Source organism: Lactuca serriola, chromosome 5, assembly GCF_051521515.1.
Source record: "Lactuca serriola cultivar US96UC23 chromosome 5, Lser_US96UC23_V15, whole genome shotgun sequence".
Lineage (NCBI taxonomy): Eukaryota > Viridiplantae > Streptophyta > Magnoliopsida > Asterales > Asteraceae > Lactuca > Lactuca serriola.
The window spans coordinates 253,336,095-253,360,827 of record NC_136412.1 but is presented as its reverse complement, the minus strand read 5'-3'; positions in this window follow the sequence as shown (position 1 = coordinate 253,360,827).

Here is a 24,733-nt window from a genome sequence, read left to right as displayed (position 1 = left end):
ATTTAACATACTTAGAGAGATTTGGGAGAGGTTTCACATTCTTGGAGAGATTTCTCATACAAAGAGAGATTTGGGAGAGATTTCACATACTTGGAGAGATTTCTCATACAAAGAGAGATTTGGGAGAGATTTCACATTCTTGAAGAGATTTCTCATACAAAGAGAGATTTAGGAGAGATTCTAGATAAAGAGAGATAGAGTGAAAACGATTGAGAGAGGTTTCGTGTGTGACATTTGTGAGTGTTTGGCTCTGCAACGCAAGGTTCGTAAACCCCGTTAAGCCATGTTTTAAGGTCCTAAACACTCTCGATGAGTGTGCAATTGTGTTTTATCTCTTTGGTTCGATGTTTAGCATATTCACGGCTATGGTAATTCAAACATACGAATTTTCCAATTGATGTTTTCTCATTAAATAGCGAGCTGTTTAGTAATTACATAACGTAAGCCCTAGTACCCATGAGCTAATTGAGTCGACCGGTTTGACTTGTTGACTTTAGTTGACTTTGACTTGACCAGAAATTGATGGTTGTCACAGATTTAAGTATTGGATTAAACCCACGCTCAGTGAATTACTTCATGAAATTTTATCACGAGTAATTGTGAGATGATAATAATGTATAATCTTTAAACCGAGATACATGAGTTGTTGATTACGAGTTGGTTGTGTATTGATAATGCGTAAATGCATTAGTAATTTGATGTAATAAAACATATTATTGTGCATGATTTATTGAGTAAATAGTACAAACATATACGTCAAAGTTTATATGTTCCTTTTGCCCTAAGGGGGAAAAGCGATATCTTGGGCCCCTCAATGATTTGGTGTTGACTTATGTGTCGGGCCTGGTCAGGACTGAATTGATGTGTTCGATTAAGTTCTTTGTCATTACAAATCTGAAATCTGGAAACTAACTGTTGGACAATGAGAATGATTTTGTGCCATGTCATTTGTTCACATGATATCTTGCAGAACGGAGGATTATATGATCCTATATCTTAGGACACACAACTGACTAGGTAAGAGTTTGATAAAAGTTATGAGAGCTACGATTGCATATCAGTTTTTGAATTCATACTTGCAACCATAGTTATTAGACTTATCCAAGTGGGAGACTGTTGGATTAGGTGTCTAAGCTCATAACTATAATTGGTATGTACTTGAATTGATAGTTGCATGGTCCTTTTGGGTTGCCTTCACACGTGCAACTAGACAGGATGATTAATTGAGGAAGAGGAAGAATTTATTAATTGATTAATAACATGGAATAAATGATTTATTAATATGTTATGGAAATAATATATTAATTAGTAATCATATTGTTAATTAATATTTAATCAGAAATTATTTTGGAATTAATTTTATGATTAAATGAATGAAATTAAAGTGAAGGGACTAAAAGTGCAATTATCCAATAGTTGAGCAATAGGGTCCAAAACCTTCTTAGGGGAAGGATGGACGAAATTGATGATGTATGTAAGATTATTCTAGAGTTTCTAAAATATCTTATCATATATGGATAATCAAAGGAGATGGATAATTATCATATTTGAGATTAGGGTTATCCATAGAATCCTTGGTGCACTATAAATAGAACCCTTAAGACTATGATTTCCAGCCATTCTTTGATAGAAGCAAAAACCAAAAATTTGATCTTTTCCTCTCTCATATCATTCTCTTTCATTATGTGTTTGTGAGCCATTAGAGGTGTTACACTTGTGACACTAAGTTCTCAAGCTTCAAGATCTACAAGGGAATCATTGTTAATACAATATAACAATCAAGGTATGTAACCTAACCCTAGTTTTATATGAATTTCAAAAATTATAGACACTTCCTAGGGTTCCTCCTTTGGTGTTCAAGTTTTAATGTTCAATTAGAGAAAATATAGATCCAAAGCATTAGAGTTGCATGTAGACATAGGAATTGTTATGCTCAAAACCCATCAATAGCTTGGGGACAAATTTTCATAAAATCATCATATAACCAAGATCTAACAAGTTAATCATCAATGTATGAACTTTATACCTTCTGAAGATGGAGAATAATGCAAGTCTTCCAGATCCAAGCTTGCTTCTAGCTTCCAAGCTTCACCACCACCTTCTTCCTCCTTTGGAACACACAAAATACACACTCAAGCTTCAAAATGCAACAATGGGGATAGGGTTTGCAAGAGAAGACATTTCTAATGATGGAGGTTGGAATTGGGGTGGGGAAATAGGACTTAAGGTTCAATATATAGGGTCTAAAACCTCATGATTAGGGTTTTCACCTAGACAGAGTACGCCCAACTTACTCCCAAAACGGCGTCGTTCCCTTAAATGTTCCTTACGCCCAGTGTACCATGTTATACACCCAACGTTCATGTGTTCCGCCCAAATTTACAACAAAGCCACTATTGGCCATTTTTCAACACTTTCCATGCACAAGGATAAAATACATCATCATCGGGATGTTACATTAGGTCTAAAATAGGATAAAAAAAACTACAATCTTCATGCGTGGGTGAAAGGGGAATTTAAACACACACACACACACACACAAAACACCCTTAGGGGTCTAGAGTAACATCCAAACCCACATTTATATCCTGGAGTTATCCAAACTCCCAGAAATCAAGCAAAAAAGGACTAACTAAACTCTAAATCTTAGATCTGACATGTGAAGGAAAGAAGGCTACAAGAAGGTATAAAATCTCTAGAGCTGTTTATCTTGACACAAATATAGCAACCAAATCTCACTATAAAGCACTAAACACAAGGATGTTAGGGTTTTGGAGGTAAAGGGTCTATGGGTTAGAGGTTGAGCAATAAGGGAAACCTTAGGAATTTGTGACATTATATAGGGATCAAAAACCAAGATTAAGGTTTGGGGGATTCCCGTCTAGACTCCTATATATTTGCGTCGCCACTTGCGACATGGCTTGTGACATTACATATCAATACTCACGTCATGACTACGAGCTTTTCCCCAAAACCCTATAACTTGCAATCATCAAACTGACAATTTGACAACCTTGGAAACAGGTGTTACGAAATCCAAATAAAATGATTTTTTTTAACTTAAACAAGTTTTTCAATACTTTTATGAATTTATTACAAATAGTCAAATCTAGATTAGATTTAATGTATTATTGTATAAAAATGAAAATGTAACGACCCGTCTCCGGTATGATATTTCCTTGGTATTTATTTTGAAGTTTTGCAAGAGGGACTCGGCGAGTTCATAGCCTGACTCGCCGAGTAGGGTCGGGATTTCGAGCACGTGTTAGCTGGCGACTCGGCGAGTCCGTATTCCGGACTCTGCGAGTCTGTCCGTCTGGGAGAAACCCTAAATCCCCGGGTTGCCCACTATTTAAGCCACCTTATAGCCCCCAATCTCGCCTCCTTCACCCTCAAAAGCTGTGAGAAAACCCTAATTCGTTCTTGAGTGATTCTAAGTGATTTTGTGTGCTATTGTGAAGGCTTGAAGAAGGAGAAGAAGGAAGGAGCAAGGAGAAGGACTGTAGAACTGAGATTCAAGGGAAAGCAAGAGCTCTTTGAGGTATTCTTCCGTTTTCCCTCTCTTTTATGCCTTAAAACCCTTTCTAGATCTTGTTAATGCCTTTCTCAAAGCTTTATGTTGATATGGAAGATCTCTTATGCCGAGATAACCTTAGATCTGTTCATTTAGGAGTTGTAGAGCTCAGATCTATTGCCTTTATGGAGCTATTTTGCATATTAACCCTAGATCTACCCCTTTTAAGCATCTTTTAGCCTTTATTCCCTTGTTCATGTGTTTGTACACGTAAAGTTGGAAACTTTACGTGGTAAATCAGCTTATTGGACTCAGATCTATCATTTGTATGTTTTGGATTCGAGCAGAATCGAGTGTAGAATAGTTGCATGGCGGTGACTCGGCGAGTCGGAAGAACGACTCGGCGAGTCGAGCCGCGAGTCCCCGATTTCTTCCCCTTTTGAGCGGTGTCGAGTGGGACCAGTGAGTAGTGGAGTGGACTCAGCGAGTTTGAGGGTAGACTCAGTGATGGAGGGACTCGGCGAGTTGTTCATACGACTCGACGAGTCCAAGACAATCTTCTTAAGCTCAAGAACAACTCGTCGAGCTGTTCATATGACTCGGCGAGTCGGATGAAGATTGTCTGAGTTCTTGGATCGAATGAGTACTCGTCGAGTCGATGCCATACTCGACGAGTAGCAGCGAGTAGGGTCGAGGAGTGAGAATAGGGACTCGGCGAGTTGGCGGCCCAACTCGGCGAGTCAGGTCAACTGTGGGTTGACTTTGACCGAGAGTTGACTTTGACCAAGGGTAAAAGAGTCATTTTACCCAAAGCAGTGTTTAGTAGTTGATTGAGTGTGTTTATGGACTTGTAGCCGGGGAGATACCGGAGCAGCAGCAGTTAGCCCTCAGAGCTATTCACTCAGCAGCCAGTTCACGAGGTGAGTTCCCTTTCAGTAGGAACGGGTCTAAGGCCACAATGCCGGCCCGTTTAGCTAGCAGTAGTATCCGGATTTTTATCTGATGCAGTAGTTAGCATGTTTGATGCCTTCGTGGCTCAGACAGGATTATGTGTGTTCATGTTAAGTGATACGTTTATGTTATGATCAGTCAGCTTCGGACTTCGATCCGATGTCAGCTTCGGACTTCGGTTCGATGTAGGGGACAAGGTCCCGGTCAGCTTCGGACTTCGGTTCGATGTAGGGGACAAGGTCCCAGTCAGCTTCGGACTTCGGTCCGATGTCAGCTTCGGTCTCCGGTCCGATGTAGGGGACAAGGTCCCAGTCAGTCAGCTTCGGACTTCGGTCCGATGGAGGGGGCAAGGCCTCAGTATGTGCTTGATATATTATTGTATGGTATGTGGTAATTTGGGGGAGCTCACTAAGCTTCGTGCTTACAGTTTCAGTTTTGGTTTCAGGTACTTCCGCCAGCAGAGGGAAGAGCTCGGGTTGATGGCATCGCATACACCACAGCTTCAGTTTTATTCCTGGGAGTTGATCTAGTTCTTGATTTTTATATGACATGGATATGATACAGTTTTCCGCACATTGTTTTATTATTATTTTGAGAAATAGCATGTATGGTTTTACGATATGACACTCAGATTATGGTTTTTGGTTATGTTGAAAAATGAACTTTTTGGGTCGTTTCAGAAAATAATACTAATTAATGGATATTTTTGATAAAAATGAACAAGATATGGGCGCAAAGTTATACATAAAGATTATAATTAGGTATTAAAGAATTTCACACATAAAATGGATGAAAATAAACTTCGAGTTTAAATGAAAATTTTCAAAAAATTTTATTTTACTTTTGTTCGATTAAATCAATTAAAAACTGATCATAAATATTTTTTTCAAAAAATGGATGGTGTTGTATTAAATATTTTTTTATAAAATTTGACACGAAAAATTTAAGACAATATAAGAATTATTTTCATACATATATAAACAGATTCAACGACCAATATCACAATTAAATATTTATTTATTAATTTGTCACAAATGTTAGTGTTGTCGCAGCCTTTTTTCTTGAAGTATTGTAATTTTTTTTCCAAATTGTTTATCATAGATAAAATTTGAATAAATATAAGTTTTATCTTTTTTTTAAACACCCACACACATACATACCTATATATATATATATATATATATATATATACATGTATATATATATATATATATATATATATATATATATATATATATATATATATATATACATGTGTGTGTGCACACTTAGGCTGGAAAATATTTCTGGAGGTTGTAAGACTCTACTCCATATATGCGTCAAAAAGAAAGTGCACAAACCTTTTTAGGTCTACGGTCTTTTAAAAAACATACAATATTCAAAGGTTAATATATGTGTGCGGTCTTCGCGATGTAAGAAAAAGAGCCAAAAAAATTTACAAACAAAAAAAAAACACCAACATTCCCTATAAAGAAATATTCTAAGTATCTTTATAGGCTTTGCATTTTGATTGATATAAAAATGTGTTAAATTTAAAATTAGTAAATACTTAGTATTATCGTCGGAGAGATATTTTGGAAAATTAAAAGTGTTTTTCAAAAAGTATTTAGACAAAACTATATGATTAGTATGTGTGGGTTTGCCGAAACATGTTGATTCCATATAACTATCGAAGACACTACTCGTTGGTTCATGTGGTTTCATTTTAGGCATGGTTAGTCCTCATGTTTTCTAAAATTTCCTACTTATCCCCTTTGCCATATATATATGATTGAAAAAATGATAATATGGATTAAAATAGATTTCGAAATCCAAGTGTGAAAAGAAATTGATTATGAAATTTAGGTTAGAAAGAAATTGATTCTGAAACATAATTTTGTAACCCCACTATCTTTATCGTTCCCCCTACTGCAATCAAACCCAATCCTTTGTCGTATACCTCCCACCTTCGCCATTGCTAACTCTATTTCCAATGTTCGAGATATGGTTTTCTTCGGAACCTACAATAAAAAAAATGACCTTATTGTCATTAAACAATACCAAAGGAAAATATAAATTTTGTTGGAACCTCAAATCTTACAATCAATGATGATGAAATCTGTGGTGACTGACGGATAAGAAAAAAAAACAGGAAGAGTGAGGTAATTGATTTCTTTTCAAACAACTATACATAATCATACACTTCAAGCTCACATGTGATGGCTAAGGTTAAGGTTTAGAAGATTAAGTGGTGATCTTGGGAGGTGGTATGTATATTGTTATAAAACTACATAGGAGAAACCCTAAGAAAGGCTTCAAAATCGTCCATGCCATGTACTATGCAAGAATTGCATCTTTTGTTCAACTATTGAACAATTACAATTCACCCCTTACACCTTTAATTGATTCTAATTAATCCTGAATTAATTCCAAATTAATTATGATTAATAATTAATCAACCTTGACTATTTCTAATTAGTTTATTATTCATATAATAAATTAACAAATCATTAATTAAAAATTTCTAATTAATATATTGATCATGTAATATATTAACTCAACATTTTATCTCCCTCCTTTGATCAATCCAAGTCATTTCCTGGTTATGAGGAAAACCAAAAAATGACTTTTACTTTTATTCATCAACATTATACCAATTTTCTTAGGACCTTAGATACATAATCTAACAATCTCCCACTTGATAGCTTCATTTTATTATTTCTTTTCATAGTTTATTTTTAGTTAAAACCATCTCATTTTAGTTAATCTTCATGCATATTTTCCTTTTTTTATTATTTTTCTCCTTTACCGGGTGCTTTCCAGTTTTTTTGAGCTTATTTGTAGGATTTACCAAAGACTATTTGTTATTGGAGATATGGAAGGAGTGCGGGTCTATTGGAGACTTGCAATTTGTTCATGGACTTGAAGTGGTGCAATTGGGATTGGTGTCAATATAAGCAAGAAGCACGTCAGACTTAAATTCCGGGCAGGACGACAAGAATTCGAGTTATAGAAGATTTACAAATGTTCCGTGTGGATCGCACTATGAAGAATCCGAAATTTTGATTTTTTTGACTCTATTTTGGGAAGGTTGGTGGAATGCTTTTGGGGGACTTTTAGATCCAAATTTTTACACCTATTTACTGGTTTTTTGAGGAAGAAAAGGGGGGGGAGACTTGGAGGAACAAAGACTTTTGCTCTCTCGAAGATTGGAAGATTTAGAAGCTTGGAGCAATTTTTCTTCCAACTTACATCTTGAACAATGTTTGGTATCACTAATCTACTTTGCATTTCTTTCATCTTGGCCATGCTTGGCTAGACTCGTATTTGGTTGACTTGGATGTAATTGCTTGAATGTTTTGGTTATTTTGAAGAACTCCATGAGCTTGTGTTGAATATATATGATTATATTTTCTATAAAAACTTCACTCATGTTTATATATCTCTAGTCATGAATATTGATATGTGAATGTTATTTTTGTTGGTTAAATTCTTGGCTAAGTAATGCCTTCAATTTAACAAGCAACAATTAGTTAAAATGTTTGTTTTCATTTCATTTAGACTAAGAAAATATTTTCTCCATAGTGGTAATGAAAGCAATAGATTACTCTTTGGATTTGGATCTCTTAAAGCCTAATGCTAATTGATTTTCACAAAATTACATGCTTCATTAGTTTTGTGACTTTGATTTAGGAAATGTGTTATGACCTTCTCTAGTCATTTTAATACAAAAGAATAGTTGAGGCAAGTTATGCTTATAAATTGCTATAGCCAAGTTAGATTGTAAATACAAGTATTGCACCTTGGTATTCTCATGATTATTTAACCAAACATTCAAGTGATGAAAGTCCAAAGTCAACCATCTTTCTTTTATTAATTTTACATCAAACTTTTCTTTTGTTGATTTGTGGTTTTAAATCTTAGTGCAATTCTAGCTTTGTTTTAAACATCTCAAAAGATCAAAATCCCCCAATTTTATTTTTATTTTAGTTTTACAAGTGTTGTACAACAAGATTATCATAGAATTATAAAATTGCACCAATCTTCGTGGATTCGACCCCTTTACCACTATACACTATTTTAGTGTAAAAGATTTAGGGTTATTTATTTTGTTGGCCACGAAAACCACCAATATTCAAGAAGTAACATGCAAAGTGAAACACAATAATAAACTAATTATTCTTTGGCTTCACATTCTTTGAATATAAATAATTCCCTATTAATTAATCATCATTGACAATTACAAATTTATTTATTATATAAATATTTCGAGCAATCGACTTAACAACTAAACTTGTTAACAATGGTTATGTCAATGATCTTAGCATGCATGTCATGTTTTCCTTTGATCATCACTATTGTGAACGAATTATCGAAAAGATATTCACTTCACAACAAGATCTACACCGTCAACATTTGCTAGGATATAGTAGAATTTCCTCCTTCTGTGCATTGACCTTCTATGATCTGAAGAATCCATGTCAATATAACTACACTTTCATGGAATGTGTCTAATGGAAATTTGTTTCTCAAAGCAAAGTCATGGTTAACTATGAAGTTTTCTAGTCCAGGTACACTCTTTAGATACTTCACTTGCACTACTATGGTCTTACCCATATTATTGAATCTACCTCCATCTCCTACATGAAACCTTTCATGCTACAAATTAACATGAATCTTTATTTAGACCATGACTCAAAGTCATTTCTAAAATTCATTTCACTATAAATCTTCTCAATCATGTTCTCTATTGTCTACAAACAACCATTCCTTGGTATCTTTCAACACCTCAAAATGGTCTTGACAATCGTCTAACGATTCGGACAAACACAATTTATGATACAATCTCACGATGCTCAAAACATTTGAGACATCAAAATAAGCACAAGTTATATCATTCATGATCGATCCTATATCTATAGCATAAATACCATAATTGGTCGATTTTGTCAAACACGAGGACCATTTATGTAATTTTGTCTTTATCATATTTTTTGTGCTTTTTCAATAACTTAAAAAAATTTTATTAGATATAAACTGATTATTTATCATTTTTTTTTGCTTTTTCAATAAGTTAATCCATGGCCAATAACTCCAAATACATTTTTCATACATGAAATTTCGAACTGAATCTTAATTTTTTTAGAAAAAAGGTTTATATTGGTATGTTTTTGTATATACTTTTAATATCAACTGCATTAAGTTTATACCAAATTATTAGTTTGCTTTTATTTTAGTTTATCACCCCATCCATAGCTCCCAAAACAACATGTTTTTATTTTTAACCTAAAAGAATGACTAACTTATATTTTTAAGCACTAATATTATAAAAGTCCTAAATTTTTAACGCGTAATTGGAAAAACCCCTAATATTTTTTTTATTATTGCTATGGCCACAACTTTTTCCCAGAATTATCACTCTAGCCCATTTAACGAGTTTCATGGTTAAGTTGGTTAAGTTTTTTGCAAAATCAGTCCTAAAAAGTTCAAATTTAATCCCTGAAGTTTGCAAAAAATTACACCACATGGTTTTTTAACTTTATTTTTCATTTTTTGTATACTTTATTAATTTTCAGTTTTTTTTATAAATATATGTACATTTTTTATTTTCTTTTTCTACATATACTTTATTTATTTTCATTTTTTAACTTTATTTTTCACCAATTTTTTTAAACCTTTTTACCTTTTGTTTTCTATTTTTAAGTGTATATATAGAGTATTTTAGAGTTTTTTTTAGGTTTTTCATATTTCTTTTCGTATTAATTTTATTTTTTTCATCTTTTTTTTTTCTTATTTGTTTTCCAATTATTATTTTTTTTGTTTTTTTTTTGTATTTTTATCTTTTTGTTGATCTTTTTCAAAAGATATAAAAATGTATAAATATATTAGAGTATATTACAATTTTGATAATTTATAATTTTTGTAATTTTTTATTTTTATTCAAGTAAATAAAATAATTATGTTTATATTTGTAATTTCAGTCCAACTTATTTTCTTTTTTTCTTTAGTGTTATTATATTTATGTTACGAATAAATGAAAATTAAAAAATTAGCTTGTTTACTGAGAATTAGTGTTTCAATATGTTATATAACTTGCAAATGAATCATATTTCTATATGTGATATCAATAGATTAAATTCAATATAATATTTTTCAATTTGATAATGGACTAAAAACAACAAAAAAAATAATAATAGTCGGTCTCTATAAAAAAATTGTTATAGTAATTTATATTGAATTCAAGTTAGTTTACTTGAATCAAAATATATAAAAACATTAGAAAAACCATAAATAACGAAAATAGAAAAAAATGGAAAACAAAAAGTAAAACGATAAAAAAAATCAAATTGTTAAAAAAAAGTTAAAAAATAAAAATAAATAATTATATAAAAAAGGAAATAAAAATGTATATATATTTATAAAAAACGAAAATAAATAAAGTATACAAAAAACAAACAATAAAGTTAAAAAACCATGTGGTGTAATTTTTTGCGAACCCCAAGGATCAAATTTGAATTTTTTATGACTGATTTTGTAAAAAAGTTAACCAAGTTAACCATAAAACTCATTAAGTGGGTTAGAGTGATAATTCTGCGAGAAAGTTCTACCATAGCAATAAAAAAAATATTTAGGGTTTTTTCCAATTATGCATTAAAAATTTAGGGCTTTTATAATATTAGTCCTATTTTTAACCCAAAAAAAAAACAAATTATTCGTAATATTTATAGCAAAAACAGTAACATGTTATATTTAACAAAAAAAAAACAATGTAGTCATATTTTAAATCCAAACATAAAACTATTCTTACTTATCAAGAAAAACTTGCTCACGCATGCACTACCTTACTCCTAAATCGACATATTTCGTCACAGTAGGACTAGATCCATCATCATTTAGCTAATACACATCTATTTGTCAGCTCCTTATACCGTAACACTAAAGGCATGAAAGAAAAAATAACTTATATTTTTAAATCAAAATGAACTATCTGACACAAAACAATCGACCAAAAGGTTGAAACTAACTATCTAACATGAAAATGAAATTAATCATTGTATGGAAGCTATTTGACGGCACCGCATCGCGCTGGTGTCCTACTAGTGTGTGTGTGTGTGTATATGGTAAGAAATTTTTTTTGTAGGAAGGTAAGAAGTTTTTATCTATATTTTTTTTTTCGCGAACAAAACAAATGAATCACTGAATGAATAAATAATAACATGATTCACAAAAAAGAATCCGAAAAAATATCCCAGTGATTTATTTTTACAATGATTTTGTTGATATTCACTACAATTATCATAAAGACAAATTTGTCCTTAGTTTACTTAAAAAGAATCATACATGTGTTTTTTTTAGAATTTTTTCTTGTGACATATTACTTTTTAATAATTTAATGATTCATTTTGTTTGTTTGCTAAAAAAAATATGTATATAAAAAGTTTTCTTATCTTCCTATCAAAATTTGATCTTAATTTTATATATATATATATATATATATATATATATATATATATATATATATATATATATATATATATAGCATTGTGGGATTAAATTTCTATATACTTACCAGGTTCACCAACCAGACCTACTCAACGTCTATCACAAGTAGCGACACAAAAGTAAATACACAATGAGCGATTCAATGAGATATAGACCATTAGTATATTGAGACATTGTAAGTCTCTGTTTATGCTTATGTTTTGTATCAATTATGACATCTCGAGTTTTAAAAATATAAACAAAATACATTTCTTCGAAAATATTTTGATAATATCGTTATCATGTTTTTGGGACAAATTACGCATAATTAATCTTTTTAAAATAATACTATAATTTAATAAGCATAAACAAATCGGTCTTTTCTGGCCGTAAAAATTGGGGATGTCACAGCATCCGATGAAGCGTCGTCTCGGGGAGTTTCAACGCCACGAGCTCGATTATTGGAACTCATTGTAACATTGTTTAATTAACACTACTAATAGGGATAAACCTAAGAAGTAGTAACGTTATAACAAGCTCATGGATGTGAGCCCAAAATAAAAAATATTACTTATAACTATTATACAGTAAAAACTGCACAAAACATTTTAAAGTATAAAAACATGTGAACTCACAAACATTATGTTGACTTTTCACACTTCCCAATTGAGGAAATGTGTGACCGAAGAGTCCACCACTGTTCTATTGGATGATATTTAGGTTGATGATTGCATGAATTATATTGAGAAGTAGGTGGCGATTCTCGATAAGAAGACAAAGGCGTTATGCAACTAGGTGGTACGCTTGGTCAAGTTGCAGCGGTAACACTGAAACGAATCTGAGTGGATGTCGGAGCCCGAGGCAGAGACGTGTGAGCACTTTCCGAATATGTTTCCAGTTGAAGATTTTGAGGGTGAAATCTAGTTCCAATGGTGGAGAATTGTAACACCTATTCCAGGTAAATGTTTCATTTATGTATTTGGTCAAATTAAAGATGTAAAATTATGATTTTTAAGATGATCACGACGTGGGGATGGACACATCACGACATGGCCATCATTGCAGAAAGGCATATCCATTTTCATGGTCACGACATGACAAACAGGTGGTCATGATGTGGAGGCCACCTGAGGATTAAATCTAATGTATGGTTGTGCGCCCTATTTAAGGAAAAGTGTGACATTTCCAAAAGGCTTTCTCCATCACCTCCCTTCGCCCTCTAGAGAGCCCTAATCAACCATTGTTGATTGTGAGCTCCTTTTTAGTGATTTATAGCCTAGAAAAACAGGAAAAGGAGTTTTGATTCATCATCTCAGCTAGCAAGCCTCTTCCTTATCACCTTAAGCTGCCTTAGGACTCATATAAATCCTCAAGTTCCTGCGTTTTTAGCTCAAGCATGTTAGATCTAGAGTTTTGTCTACTTTTCTAAATGTTTGAGGAAATTTGAGTGATGGTATCTCCTAAAGTTGGCAACTTGATGAGTCATCGAGACTCCTTTGTGACCCCTTGCTCCAGATTTAGAAGATTAGCAAGTTATGGATTCCATGCATGATATTTAGTCTCATTTCCCTTCATTTTGACATAGTTTGTGCTCAAGACATGCATTAGACATGTATGCCTAAAAAGAAATGATTTTATGGTCCTTTTGGTTTAAAGCCTTATGGAAAGTTTGAATGCATGGCTTGAAGGGTTATGAGCTTAATGCTTTAAGTTGTCCATAACGGTTCTCACGACGTGATGGGTTAAGTGTCATGACGTGACAACGGGAGTTTCCGAAACTATTTTGTGCCAACTCTATCACGACATGACTGATGGGTGGCTACAACGAGAAGATCATTTGGGGCTGACTTTGATCGTTGAATTTTGACCATGGTTGACTTTTGGTCTAATTTGGGTTTTAGGGTGTAGACTGGGAGGGTACTTCTTTATTGTTGTTCGGTGTCTCGCATGTGTGACATGTTGTGCTTAGTTACTATTAGTGAGGTGAATCTTCTCACTATATTTACATGTGTGGTAGTTATGTATGCTGACAAACTAGGTCCTAATTGTTGATTACTATTATATGTGAAACTAATGTGCTATTAACTCCTGGATTGTTATGAATCCGCGGGATTGTTAATAGTCCTTAGGTTGCTGATAACACATGAAATGTGTTGTTAATCAACGAGGCGTACTGTTAGCCCATTGGGATTGATGATAATCCCCAAGTTTGTTGATAACTTGTAGTTGTATATTACATTGTTTTATATGTGACATTTTGGGAAACTCACTAAGCTTCGTGCTCACAGTTGTGGATTAAATGTGTTTTAGGTACTTCTGATGATCGCGGGAAAGCGAATGTTTGATTGTACACTCCGACTTGCAGATTTTTATAGTTTTTGCATCTTGATACTCTGATTTGGGTTGATTATATTTGATACATCTGAGTTTTGTTGACTTGGTTTTTATAATACTTGATGTTTTATCTGTAAGTCCCTAATCTGCCTGTGTATCAATCAGATCCGTTTGATGGTGCGGAATCCCAATCAAACAGATGATGTCAGATAAAATAGAAGAGAAGAAGAAGAGGAATAAGATGAATCTCAATGTATTCATGAATAGAATGATGATCCGGATACAAGAGATTCACACACACACACTAACACACAATAGTTCTTCTGTCTCTCTGGCCGTAAACTCTCTAGGGTTCATCAATCCTCTACTCCTCACCCTAACACCTATATTTATACAAGGGGAACATGGGCTTGGTGGACATGGGTCGTAAATGGGTTTACGACTGTAAATTCAACCGTAAACATGACCGTAAACTCCAGAAATATTACAGAAAAATATAATTGCCCAGAAAAGCAAAGTATAAATCATATTTTGACCCAACAATCTCCCCCTTGGTTTATAGCTTTCTTTTCTTAATGAACCAACAAGCTCCCCCTAAAAAGTAGCTGGCTTTTCTTGTTAATCTTCATCGAGAGCTTGGCTTCAGCATTTATCTTCAATGAATGACTTCATCTTGAGCAGTTGGGCTTTACTTCAGAGTTTGGCTTTAAACGCACGTTGGGTGAGGAGGCTTGATGTACTAATTCTTGAAAGATAGCGCTTTCAGCTTGAGAATCTTCAGAGAGAACATCAGAGAGAACTGAACTTTTAGATCACTTCAGCAGGTTTAAGATAGCAGCAGACTGATTGAGGAGGCTTCAATGCAATCTGTCACATATTTTTCAATTTCAGCTTCACCTTGTTTCTGGGGTTGAAAGATTGAATGTTGAAAGAATAATCTTCATTTCTTGATCCTTCGAATGAGAATTATTTGATGCTCATCGACGAGGCTTTGGCTCAGAAATCTTCAACACAAACTCCATGAGTCTTATCTATACCTGAAATCACTTTTCAAGACAAAACAAAACTAAAAGAAAACTTAGCACACAAATTAAAACAGAAACAAAAATATTTTTGGATTTTTGATTTTTCTGAACAAGAAATAAAACAGAAATAACACTATTTTTATTTTATTTTATTTTATTTTATTTTTTTCATTGTTTTTAATTTTTAATTCTCCCTTAATATTTAAATTAGAAGAAACTATGACAAATTTAACAAAAATAAAAAATGATATCTAACTTTAAGAGAGATTTGGGATCAAAGTTTTTAGACAACATTTATCCACTTGTCGGTACCTTCTATCTTCACGTCTTTGTCTAGTCGATCACCGGTATTGTTCTCCACTTAAACACGAAAAGTTGTGACAAATTTAGGACATATTATTTGTTACAAGACAGGTGAACTTAAGTTCCTAGATATTATATCTGATCCTAAGTTCCTAGATACTATATCTTAAGGACCATTCATTTGACGACGACCAGGGATATTGTTGTCCACCTAAATTGAGCAGCGAGATCTATAGACAATCTTTGAGTGTTCAATTTTAATTGTACTGGAACATGTTTCCCGCTTCCTGATATGCCCCAGCCATCAAGAACTTCCAGAGTACTCCTTACACCGGGTGAGCAGACAACCATTCAGAGAGAGGATAGATTCAGAATTCTATTACTTATTACTTCAGAGGGGTTGAGAAGTAGAAGGTTGCATATGTTGTGTACCAAGTCGGATTAGAAGTCACGCAGAGGAGACAACATATGGATAACAGATAAGAAGTATTTCACATATATAACTTGCAGAGAAATAGAGTTGCATATGTTGTGTACAAGGTCGGATTGGAAGTCACGCAAAGGAGACAATATGACTAACAGACGGAAAGAAAGAAAATGATATTCTACAGACCTAATTTATCGGAATTTACCAGTCGCCCCATCCAACCGGAATTAAGGACAGAATCCGCACATCGAGGAAAAGTTAAGCCACGGTTCCAAGTACGGGTTCAATTAACGTGACGGGTAGATTCTCATGTATATCTCCCTGCTCAACCTATCCGAGCGTCGTGACATCAGGTAAAACGGATCTAACTAGGTCAAAGTTTGTCAAGTCCTAAAATTCATTAGGTTCAACTTTCCTAGTCAAGTCCATTTAAAATCTTTCGTGCCTACCAGCACATCGAGCACAGAGCGTAAACCCTTCAACTTTGGGTACGTTACGCAGACGCAGGTTGCCTGTTATCACTTGATAATATCACTTCCCAAAACATCTCCCTCAAGCACACTTCATAACCAACATTTTTGTTTTTTTTTTTTTGATTTTTTGATTTTCTAATGTTTTTGGATTTTTTAAAATTTTTAATTTTTGTTTTATTTTTATTTCTCCCCCTAAATTTGTGAATAGGAGAGAAACAAAAGTTAATGCGCAAATTTAAACTATCCTAAAACAAAAATTAGTCTTTAAAGTGAATCAGGTTAAGAAAAACTTAGGAGTATTAGAGAAGAAAACTCAAACCGTAAGTCACCGATTGAATTTGCATCCAGAAGGTCTGAGAACAGCACGCGTAATCTCAGAACAGATCCGAAAATTCTTCATGTCATTAAGAACTAACCCCATGAGTGATCTCTTCCTTTCTTCCTTTCCCACAAAAGGACACATGCTCTCAAACAATGTTTTGAGTGTTGTACAGTTGAGAGATGCCTCCTATCATGTGCCTGGAACAGCTACTACCAACAAACCGAAGTCTGATGATATACCTCCATAGCTGCTCCAACACAAAGCGGGATCAGTTGGTCTTTGGAACCCAGTCCATTTTGAAACTGGGTCAACCTTTGTCATCAACGCACGATACTCTCTCCCATGACATATCCTGCTTATCACAAACAGAAGATGATGAAATATTAGAATCATTAGAAGATTTAGGAGTTTTCATGAAACAACCCAAAAATACGACCCGAAAATTTCATTTTTAATTTAACCAAAAATCATAAAACTGAGTATCATATAGTAAAATCATACGCTACGTATCTCAAACCATACTAAAATACTGAGAGAAAACTGAGTCACGACTGTTGTAACGCCTGTGTTTTCGGGCTTGCCACTTTTAGCAATGTAATAGTCTAGGTTAACCTTTGTAACCCATTTTGAAGTAATAAGATGGTATTATTTGAGTATTATGTGTTTTGTGCTTAATTGCTTAATTATGTGGTTTGATTAATTAAGAATAAAAATAAGCGTCAAAATTTAAGTGTAAAATAAACTTAATAACTTTGATTAATGTTGTAGTAGTTGAAACGAGGTTTCCAAATATATATAGAACGCCCAAATCTGACTTCGTATGAGGAAGTTATGATTTATCGAAGTTTCGGCTTAGCAGTATGCAGCCTGTTTTACTCGATTTGAGATCGAGCGGTTTTTAGCCGAAGCAATCTAAATGAGAATCGAAGATCTCATTGTTGGTGTCGAAGGGATAAAAAGTTAGGCGAGAACGGACGTCAAACGAAGAAGTTATGAATTTATAACGAAGTTTGTCTGTCGCGGCCTATTAAAAATAAATAATAAAAATAAAGTCAAAATTAGCCGACGAAGTCTAAACGAAAGTCGTAGAGCGTAGTCTCACCTTTCCGTGGATATAAAGAACGTCGAAAACGGAGTTCGTATGAAGAAGATATGAATTTCCGAAGTTTATTAAATAAATTTTATTTATTTTAATCTTTTAATCCGGCCTTATCCGAAGCCCAGTCACCGGACCAATCCGACGTACGCCCCGCGTAAGCAAGAACGCCCCGCGTACTCCGAAGAGTGTCGACATTTCGGATGACGCATGCAGTGACGATTTCGGAGACCTGTACGTCCCGCGTTCGTGCGAGGGTCCAGCACTATAAAAGGGGATCCAGAGGCAGCCAAAAGTTTTGTTCATTTCTTCTCTTCTCTCTAGTCCTTTGCCTCGTTTTGCGTGCCGATTCCACCCCGAAGCCCCAGTAATATTCCCGAGCCCCGAGGCAAGTCCCGAGATCCCGAAAATCCCGAGAAGTGCGTTTCCCGAGCCGAAGCTCTGCCCGCGAGAAGTTCGATTTTTGTGAAGATCTTTCAGATCTGCTGTGGATTACTACTTCTGCAAGTCGTAGTGCTGTCCGATCATCTTCTGATCAAGTGAGTGTATACTAACTTTCATAAACACGATAATAATACAAGTTTGGTCCGAGTGTATTAAGTGTATTGTTATTTATAAGTGAGAGTACGTAGTTACCTTCTTCTAACACATAAATATTAAGTATTTTCTATAAAAATACGTGCTATGTGTATAGTATATTATATGTGTGAATGTGTATTCACTCTCTTCTATCTCATAGATATGATTTATTCTCTATGAGATATGTGCTATGTGTGTGTGCCTCATCTGTTATGTGGATTATGTGTTGATTAAAGCATGCTATACAAGTTTTCAAAACTATGTATAAAAATGTATATTTTATCTACTAATATGTTGGGTAGAACATGGGTAGATAGTTGGTGTGTAATAAACAGATGAGAGGCCTCGTTGTTGTTTGATTGAGTTATCTAGCGGAGTTTAGATGACGACCACTGGCTATTCTAGACAGTCTTGTGGAAACATTAGCAGGTTCGCCACCTGTAGGTGTTAATGAACTCGGGTGTTCATTTGTTGTACTCCATCCCCCTCATGGTTGCCTTATTTGACTTATATTGCTGAGGTACCCCCGAAGCATGTGTTGTCGCCCCGATGAAATATTCTTAGACTAGGTCCCTTGTGTTAGTTGTTTTAAGGACATAAAGTGAGAATAACGGGAATGGGTAATTGGGTTATTGTTGGTTGGTGAAAATTAAATATGATTATTTATTGTGGGTTGAAAACCCTATATGCTCACCAGGCTCCCAAGCCTGACCCACTCAGTTTTATTTGTATTACAGGAAGTGGCGCGAGGGCATGAGATGGATGAACCATCAGTTGTTTTGATTTCAAGTCTGCATATGTTTATATTTGTTAAATGACTTGTAATGTATTCGTTTATGCTTATTGGTCTGTATCGGAACATGACACCCCGAGTTTTGATTATAATGAAAATACATTTCTTTTATGAAATGCTTTGGTAAACATTGTTTTATCATGTTTTGTTTTTGGGAACAAATTCCGCAACCCTTTCAAGTCAAAAGGATTTACTCTGAAAATATTTTAAAAGCATAAATGAAAATCGGTCTTTTCTGGCCGAGATTTTGGGGATGTCATAGTTGGTATCAGAGCATTAGTTTAAGCAAACTAGGAATTTGTAGGATTTCTAGACTTAAACTTAGAATGCTAAGTGAAGTTTTGAGATGTGTGTCTGTTGTGTTTTAGACACGAGCACTGGTTTATTTTAGGAAAGTTGCCTAAAATGCTTTATGTGCTAAATGTTATATGTTGCCATATATGATATTATCTGTTCGGATCTATGGTCTGTTGCCGACCGAATCTAGAAACCTTATGTGTGTAGGATTCTAAGCGTACGTCTACGATATTAGAACTAGCATGTAAACGTTTCGGAGTGATAAGAATGATTTGAATATCTATCATGATTGAGGATCTAATTTCACCGTATTCGGTGTGTAGATCAAAATGGTGAGAACAAGAAGTGGAGTTGGAAATGCTGACGAAAACAGGAATCAACCACCAGTGATTGAGCCAATACCTATCGTAGCAGCAGCACCTGAGCCAATAACCATGGCTGGTGTGCAATTGATGATTCAGACGATGTTGGATCGTCAGATGGATGAAACTAGACGGTTGCTTCAACAAAATCGTGAAGAACTGTCGACTCGTGTGGAAGAGCCTGAATTAAATGAAGGGCACTCGGAAGGTGGAAACTTCAGTGGGTCTGTTGGTCCAGCCAATCCACCGATAGTTAGGCAAGATAACCGTGAAGGAAGGAATGATGGAATGGGATGAAAGTACAAGGAATTTTTGACTTGCAAACCATCGACCTTCAATGGAAAGGAGGATCCGATTGGGGTTATGGATTGGATCTCCGAAATGGAGCTAGCCTTCATGACTTGTGGCTGCAGAGGTAAATTGCAGACTATCTATGTCGTGCGTCAATTCCGAGGTGGAGCCGTTCGTTGGTAGAACACTCTAGGGAAGACTTTAAGCCCTAATGAGCCACTACAATTGTCATGGGCAGAGTTCTTGGTGCAGTTCAAGCGCAAGTTCTGCTCGGCTCAAAATCTGTTGGAGTTGGAGAATAAGTTTTTGACATTGACGAAAGGCAGCATGTCAGTTGATGAATACACCAATAGCTTCACCGATAAGATGGAGTTTGCTTTGCGCATCGTTCCAGATGAGCTGACAAAGGTGGACCGATATGCGAAGGGAATTCCATGGGAGTACGAGGTGCCAGTACGTCAGGCACTTACTCTAGAGGCAGCTATCTGGGCTGCCAAGTCTGTTGAGAACATGATAAAGGGAAGAACCACCGTAAAGGTTGAGGTTGGTGAGAAAAGAAAGTTTGAGGGAACATCTGGTTCCGGTAAGAAGGGCAAATTTTCGAAATCTGATTCGAAAAAGTTTGGGGGAAAAGGAGGCGAAGCAAAGTGGTGTGACAAGTGTAAGAAAAAGCACTTTGGGAAATGTAGCGAGGATGTAACCTGCTACAAGTGTGGGAAGGTTGGACATTTTGCCAATGAATGTCCAAACAACAAAAGGATGTGTTTTGGTTGCAATGAAGAGGGGCATATTTTGAAAGACTGTCCGAAGAAGAAGGAGGCAGCTAGGCCCAACATTCCACCAAAGCCGAAGGCAAGAGCCTTCCAGGTGACACTTGAGGCTGCGAAAGATGAAGCTGATGTCGCTTCAGGTACCTTTCTCGTAAACGAATTACCTGCTCATATATTGTTTGATTCTGGAGCCAACTACTCCTTTATTTCGCATGAGTTTGGTAGAAAGCTAGCTTTGCCTGTTGATAGACTAGATAATGCTTTATTAGTCGAAGTAGCTAGTGGCAAGTTTGTACCTGTTAGCCATCGTATGAAAGACATCTTAATCGACCTTAATGGGAATAAGTTTCACGAGGAATTATTGCCCATCGATCTTAATGGTTTCGACATCGTGTTGGGAATGGATTGGCTTAGCACCAATGATGCCGAAATTTTATGCAAGAAGAAGATAGTTAAAGTAAACCCACCTGGGAATGAGTCATTTATGGTGTATGGGGACAAACGCAGAGTGAATTCTGGGATCATTTCTCTAATGAAAACCAGAAAGTGTTTGACCAAGGGATGTACATCATATTTATCATTTGTGATTGATGCAAAGAAAGAAAAGAAGGTGATGCAGAGCATTCCAGTGGTGTGTGATTATCCGGAAGTATTCCCCGAGGATCTTCCTGGATTGCCACCTGATAGACAAGTGGAGTTCAGAATAGACTTGTTACCAGGAACCACGCCAATAGCAAAAGCACCTTATCGATTAGCACCGACAGAGATAAAGGAGCTAATGATGCAACTTCAGGAGTTATTGGACAAAGGTTTCATTAGACCTAGTTCATCGCCCTGGGGAGCTCCGGTGTTGTTCGTGAAGAAGAAAGATGGAAGTATGAGAATGTGCATCGATTACAGAGAGCTGAACAAGGCAACAATAAAGAATAGATATCCGTTGCCGAGGATTGATGACCTATTTGATCAATTGCAAGGTTCGAGCTATTTCTCGAAGATCGATCTAAGGTCAGGATATCATCAGCTGAAAGTAAGAGAGCAAGATATCGAGAAGACTGCATTCAGAACTAGATATGGACATTACGAGTTCTTGGTTATGTCGTTTGGACTAACCAATGCTCCGGCAGCATTCATGGATTTGATGAATAGGGTTTGTAATCCGTTCCTTGATAAATCCGTGATAGTGTTCATAGACGACATTTTGATTTACTCGAAAAGCTAGGAGGAGCATGGCAGACACTTGCGAGAAGTGTTAGAAGTTTTGAAGAAGGAGAAGCTTTATGCAAAGTTCTCCAAATGTGATTTTTGGATTCGTGAAGTCCAATTCTAGGGTCACGTGGTCAACCAAGAGGGGATAATGGTTGATCCAGCGAAGATCGAAGCTGTGATGAAGTGGGAACAACCGAAAAGTCCCACGGAGGTTCGAAGCTTTTTGGGATTAGCCGGATATTACCGAAGGTTTATCCAAGGTTTTTCCTCGATCGCTACTCCATTGACATCTTTGACCCACAAAGGAGCTACTTATGCTTGGAGTGATAAGCATAAAGAAGCATTCGAGAAGTTAAAGAAGAAGCTATGCGAGGCACCGATACTTTCTTTACCCGATGGAGTTGAAGACTTCGCTGTTTATAGCGATGCATCTGGTGTTGGATTGGGTTGTGTTTTGACCCAAAGAGAAAAGGTGATAGCATATGCGTCTCGACAGCTGAAAGAGCATGAAAAGAATTACCCGACTCATGATTTGGAGTTGGCAGCGGTAGTTTTCGCTCTGAAAATATGGAGGCATTACCTCTATGGCACGAAGTGCAAACTTTTCACTGATCATAAGAGTCTCCAATATCTCTTTAATCAGAAGGAATTGAATATGAGGCAACGACGCTGGCTAGAATTACTTAAAGACTACGACTGTGAGATACTTTACCACCCCGGTAAAGCTAATGTTGTTGCTGATGCTCTCAGTCGGAAGATCAATCTTGAAAGGAAGAGGCCAAGAGCGTTGAGAATTGAAGTTGTCTCGACCGTTGTGGAAAGTATAAAGAAAGCTCAAGAGGAAGCTTCTGAGAAAAATGACCGAAGGGAGGAACGTTTGGGTAAAACGTTGGTGTTTGGTACTAACGGTCATGGACTGAAGGTATTCCAAGATCGTATTTGGGGGACCTAAGTCAGGAGGAATTAGGGATCTTCTGATGGAAGAAGCTCACAAAACCATGTACTCAATTCATCCGGGCAGCACTAAAATGTGTAGGGACCTGAAACCCTACTACTGGTGGCCGACGATGAAGCTTGATGTTGCAAAGTATGTGGCTGAGTGTGTGACTTGCGCGAGAGTAAAGACACAACATCAGAAACCGTACGGGAGTTTAGAACCATTTCCTGTGCCTATGGGTAAGTGGGAAGACATTGCTATGGATTTTGTCACTAAACTGCCCAGAACAAAGAATGGTCACGACATGATTTGGGTGGTCGTTGATCGATTCACTAAGAGTGCGCATTTCATAGCGGCCAAGGAGAAATGGTCTATGGAAAAGCTTGCGAATTCTTACGTGAAGGAAATTGTGAGGCTTCACGGTGTTCCATTAACGATTGTATCGGATCGTGATAGCCGTTTCACCTCAAGGTTTTGGAAATGTATACAAGAGAAAATGGGTACCAAGTTATGTTTAAGCACAGCTTACCATCCGCAGACTGATGGTCAGAGTGAAAGAACAATACAAACACTTGAAGATATGCTAAGAGCATGTACCTTGGAATTCCTAGGTAATTGGGATGAACATTTACCTTTGGTAAAATTTCCTATAATAATAGTTTTCACTCGAGCATTAAGATGGCACCTTATCAAGCTTTGTATGGACAGAAGTGTCGTACGCCGTCTTGTTGGCTTGAGGCTGGGGAAAAGCAGTTTATGGGACCCGAGTTGGTTCATCAAACTGCTGAAAAGTTGAAAATAATTAGAGAAAGAATGTTAGCAGCTCAGGATCGTCAAAAGAGCTATGCTGACAAGAAGCGAAGACCGATGACTTTTGAGGTTGGAGATTCGGTTTTGCTTAAAGTCTCGCCGTGGAAGGGACTTATAAGATTTGGTAAAAGGGGAAAGTTGAGTCCAAGGTTTATTGGACCGTTTAAAGTTCTTCAGAGGATAGGGAACCAAGCTTACAAGCTCGAATTACCCGAAGAACTGAATGGAATTCACAACACTTTTCATGTGGGTTATTTGAGGAAGTTCACGGGAGAAGTTCCCGATATAATTCCAATTTCTGAATTGAGAATTGATGAGAACAAAAGGTTGATTGAAGAACCAGAGGCAATTGTTGACCGAAAGACTAAGAATTTGCGACGCAAAATGGTTGGGTTAGTGCTTGTCCGATGGAAACACAGGAATGGGCCGAATCTCACCTGGGAGACGGAGAGTGACATGTTGAGTCGCTATCCGCATTTGTTTGTTGATGTGTGATTCCGGGGACGGAATCATTCTAAGGTGGAGAGAATTGTAACGCCTGTGTTTCCGGGCTTGCCACTTTTAGCAATGTAATAGTCTAGGTTAACCTTTGTAACCCATTTTGAAGTAATAAGATGGTATTATTTGAGTATTATGTGTTTTGTGCTTAATTGCTTAATTGCTTAATTATGTGGTTTGATTAATTAAGAATAAAAATAAGCGTCAAAATTTAAGTGTAAAATAAACTTAATAACTTTGATTAATGTTGTAGTAGTTGAAACGAGGTTTCCAAATATATATAG